Raw genomic sequence first — 5,000 nt, 5'->3', positions numbered from 1 at the left:
GGCTGTGTGCGCGTGTGGGGGGGGCAGTGTGTGCATGGGGGGGGGGCTGTGTGCGGGGGGGGGGGGCTGTGTGCGTGTTTGGGGTGCGTGTGCGTGGGGGGGCTGTGTGTGGGGTGAGGTGCGTGTGTGGGGGGAGGGTGTCTGCGGGGGGGGCGGGGGGGGGGGGGATGGTGTGGATGGGCGAACAGTTGTGTCTTGATGTGTTTAAATCTCTTGATTTACTCCGACTTCCCCATCATCTTTTTCTGTTTCCCCTCATTAAAATTTATTGGAATTTATCTGACGTTTAAGCCTCTGATTGAGCGATTACTGATGAGCCCCTGAAAAATTAATGACCGCGCGAATGCTTAACTAGCGCGTAATTAGGGCGTTAAGCCGTCGATCGATGTGTCTCCCCGGCCCCGCCCCGCGCAGGCACCCCCCCGCCCCTCCCTCCCCCGCCCCTCCCGGAGCGGTCCGTGAAAAAAAACGCACGCACACCCCGCCCGCACCCCCCCCTTTTTTTTTTTTTTTTTAATTCTCCTGTCTTCAGTTAGCTTTTCCGGCGTGGGGTGGGGTGTTTCTTTTTTTTGGGGGGTGCTTTTAAGTGGTGGTGGTGATTTTTTTTTTTTTTAACGTAGGTACAGGTTTTCTCCGATTTTTTTTTTTTTTTCCCCCCCGTGGTTTTTTTTTCCCGTTTGTTTTAAATTTGCGCTTTCGCTCTGTTTGACCGACTTCCACACACACACACACACCCCCCCACCCACCCACACACCCACCCCCCCCCCCGCCGGTGGGCCACGGACCGAGCACAGTTGGCGGCCTTCCCCGGCCCCAACAACCGCCTGACTGCCCTCCCCACCCCGCCGCGGCGAGCCCGGCCACCCCCGCCCCCTCGTCCTCCGCCGCCCCGCCCGGACCCGGCCTTTCGCCAGCGAGTTTGCCTCCCCGCGGGAAGCCGGGGCGTCCCTGCCGGCTCCGTGCCCGGTCGGCACACGGGCGTCACGGCGGCCTGCGGTTTCCAAGCCCCGCTGTCGCAGCCCTACCCCCTCACCTGCCCGTGCTCCCGCCTCCCGCGTTGCTCGCTCGCTCGCTCCCTCGCCCCGCTCCCCGCCCCGGCCGCGGGCTGAAAAAGATACCGACCCGAAGCGCTGCGCGCCGCGGGTCAGGTCGCGCCCTCGCCCTCCCCGCCCGCCCCCGCCGCCGCCTTTCGCCAGCGGGTTTGCCTCCGCCCGGGGAGCTGGGGCTTCTCTTCTCCGAGAAGAGGCACCGCGTCCCCGTCCCCCGCCCCCCCCCGCCCTCCCCGGCCTGCCTGCCTGCCTGCCCGCCTACCCGCGCGCGGGGCTCCTCGGCCGTCGGCAGGACGCCCTCGGCCGCTCGTGCTGCGCCAGGCCCCCTGCTCCCGCCGCCGCGACTGACTGGCTGGCCGGCCGGCTGGCTGACGGACTGACCGTTGGGCGCGCCGCCAGCCGCCGCCCACGCCCAGCGGGGGGCAGGGGGCCGGTTGCCAGGCAGCGGGGCGAGCGCGCATGCGCGGTCCGCGCGGTTGCCGACCCCCTGCGCCGCTTCCCGCGGCCCAGACGGAGCAGAAACGGCCGCGCGGCTGGGGTGGGGCGGGGCGGGGGGAGGCCGAGGGTGGGCGCCAGGGCGAGGGCGGGAGACACCGCGCTCCTCCGGGTCTGTCTAGGGGGCAGGGGCGGGTGTGTGTGTGTGTGTGTGTGTGTGTGTGTGTGTGTCTGTGTGTGTCTGTGTGTCTGTGTCTGTGTCTGTGTGTGTCTGTGTGTCTGTGTGTCTGTGTGTCTGTGCGGTTGAGCACGCCTCCGTCCGGCGCGGGGGGGGGAGGGGGGGGGGCAGTGGGGGGCAGATAAGCGCCTCGGTATCTTTTACGAAAAAACTTAAAAGCTAAAAGAAATTGAAACGATGGCGGCGGCGGCGGCGGCCTTGGCGGGGCGGGGGGGGGACGACGACACCACGCCGACCCCACCGCCTCCCGCCGGAAAAAAGCCACCAAGCCAAACCCCAAAACGAGCCGAAAGAAAAACCCCACCAACCCCACACCCCACACGCGCAACCCCCAAAGCTCCAGACGCAGACTCGTAGAGCGTCTGCACGGATCGGGAGGGTTCAAAAGCTAGAATCGTAGAATCGCGGGCACCGTCCCGCACCCACGAGAGGGTCGTCACGTCCAGCTCCTGCCCCTGCGTGGGACAAAGCGCCCCGCCGTTCCCGGCCTCCGTCATCCGGTCGCTTCCTGAAGAAGGGGACGGGCGCGGGGCCGTGACCGCCTCGCTGCCGGGGCCCGTGGCGCAGCTCTGCCGCCCTCCGGGCGAACCACCTTTTCCCACCCACCGTCCGACCTCAACCTCCCCCGGCTCCGGCTTCCTGCCGTTCCCTCGGCTTCTGTCGCTGCTCCTCAGCAGACAGCAGAGAGAAAGAACGCGTCAGCGCCGAACCCTGCGGTCGGGAGAAGAGGGACGGGGCGACCACCGTATCGCATGCCCTTCAACCTCGATAACGTGCCCGGGGGGGACCGCGTACGAAGCGGCTGGGACGCTCAGCCCTCCCGCCCTGGCGCCGCGCAGCCCGCCCCCCCCTCCCCCCCCCAACCGCGGTCCCCCCCCCCCCCCCTCCGGTGAGGAGGCCGAGTCTACCCTCTCGCGAGCGCGGCCGGACAGCGGGGCCGTCCGAGCCCCGCCACTCCAGTCCAGCCCAGTCCGCTCCGCTCCGGACCGGAACAGCCCGGTCCGGTCCGGTCCGGAATAGTCCAGTCCGGTCCGGCCCAATCCGGTCCGGCCCGGTCCGGAAGTGTCCGGTCCGGTCCGGTCGGGTCCCTTCCGGTCCGGTCACGTTTCCGGGTCCCGAGCGCCTTGGTAGACGGCCCCATCCGCGCCGCGCTCCGACGTGACGTCTACCCGAGCCCCGCGAAGGGTCTACCCCTTTCCCCCGCCACTCGGCCTCGGTCTCCCGTGAGGAGGCCGGGTCTATCCTCCGGCGAGCGCGGCCGGACACCGGGTCCGTCCCGAGCCCCGCCAGTCCGGTCCGGTGCGGAACGGAACAGTCCAGTCCGGTCCGGTCACGTCCGGACCGGTCCGCTCCAGAACAGTCCGGTCCGGTGCGGTCCGTTCCGGTAGAGTCCGGTCCGGTCTGCTTCGGTCCAATCCGGTCGGGAGCTGTCCAATCCGGTCCGGTCCGGTCCCGATCCAGTCCGGTTTGTTCCGGTCCGGTCCGGAACGGTCCCTTCCGGTCCGGTCCGGTCCCTTCCGGTCCAGTCGCGTTGCCGGGTCCGGAGCGGCTTGGAAGACGGCCCCTTCCGCGCCGCGCTCCGACGTGAGGTCTAGCCGAGCCCCGCGCGAAGGGTCTACCCCTGCCGCGCCGCGCTCCGACGTGAAGGTCTACCCCGAGCCCGGCGAGGGATCCACCCCTTTCCCCCGCCACTCGGCCTCGGTCTCGCGTGAGGAGGCCGGTCCGCTCCGGTCCGGAGCAGTCCGGCCCGCTCCGGTCCGATCCAGTCCGGTCCGGTCCGCTCCAGAACACTCCGGACCGGTGCGGTCCGGTCCGATCCAGTCCAGTCCGGTCCGATCCAGTCGGGTCCGGTCCGGTCTGGTTCGGTCCGGTCCGGTCCGGAGCTGTCCAATCCGGTCCGGTCCGGTCCGGTCCTGTCCGATCCAGTCCGGTTTGTTCCGGTCCGGTCCGGAACAGTCCGGTCCGGTGCGGTCCGGTCCGGAGCAGTCCAGTCCGGTCCGGAAGGGTGCGGTCCGGTCCGGCCCGGTCCAGTCCAGCCACGTTTCCCGATCCGGAGCGGCTCGGTAGACGGCGCCGCCTGCGCCGCGCTCCGACGTGATGTCTACCCGATCCCCGCGAGGACTCGGTCGCTTGGCGGGTGCAGAGCGGCTTGGTAGACGGCGCCGCCTGCGCCCCCCCCCCCACCCCCCCCACCCCGGAGCCACCTAAGGCGTCGCTGTTTTGTCGCTACCTCCCGTTACGTCATGGTAAAACTCGGCTTGCTCGAGCGCGCCACCCCGGTGAACAGACTGAGAGCGTCCTGGAGACGCGCGAGGGGGCGGTCTTGTAGATTCCTATTGTAGGCAAGAGGGGGGAGCCGCTTCCAGAGGAGCGCTCGCGAGTAGCCGGAGCCTCCGCGGCTCAAGCGCGGCGACGGCGGGGCGCCCAGGCCGTCGCAGGGGCTCTCGCGGGACGCGTCCGCTCGCTCGAAACGCAGGGCTCGGCGCGCGCGCGCGCGCGCGTGACCGTCGCTGTCCCCAGGACCCGCGGCCGTCCGGCCTACGGTTCTCTCCCTCCCTCTCTCCGTCCCTGCCCTTGGCGGGCTTCTTCCTGATCGATGAGGCACTCTGAGGGGTCGCATTGCAGAGAGAGCAGCCGGCTCGCCCGGTGTCCGCCTCTCTCTCTCTCGGCCCTTCGACTTTTTTTTTTTTGTTTTCCGCTGATCGATGAGGCTCTTCGGGTCGCGTCGGAGAGGGCCCCCGGCGGGCCGGCGCCTCCGTGCCTTTCCCCGTCAGGGGAGCCGCGGCGGCGTCCGGTGTTCAGGCCGGGCGGTGTCCCTTCCAGTTCGCGTTCCCGTCGCATGCGAGGTGTTGTCCGCTCGGCCCCCGCGGCGGGGCTCCTTCGGGCTTCCTTACCGAAGCGCGCTGTGTGACGGCCGCGTGGCCCCGCGAGCTCTCAGGTGCCCTAAACCACGCGAGGCGCCGGTGCCGGCCTCGGTCCGTGTGCCCGTGGGTGCCGGCCGCGAGCAGCGCTGGGCGGAGGGGCGGCCGAGCCTGATCTTGCCGAGTCGGGGAAAAAACGGAAAAACCACCCCGCCACGCCGGGAGAGCGGTCGCACCCGCCCGGGTCGGTCCCCCGCGAGCGAGGGAGGCGCGTGGCGGCGGGGAGGGCCGTGTCCCGCTCCCTGCCGGACGCCGCCGCAGCAGCAGCCGTCGGCTTGGCTTTCCGTGCCGCACCCCCGCCCGCTGCCGAGCGAGCCGCCCCGGCGAGGGGCTTCGGTCGCGAGGTCGCGCCCGCCT

This window comes from Caloenas nicobarica, chromosome 25, assembly GCF_036013445.1.
Source record: "Caloenas nicobarica isolate bCalNic1 chromosome 25, bCalNic1.hap1, whole genome shotgun sequence".
Lineage (NCBI taxonomy): Eukaryota > Metazoa > Chordata > Aves > Columbiformes > Columbidae > Caloenas > Caloenas nicobarica.
This window is presented reverse-complemented; position numbering follows the sequence as displayed.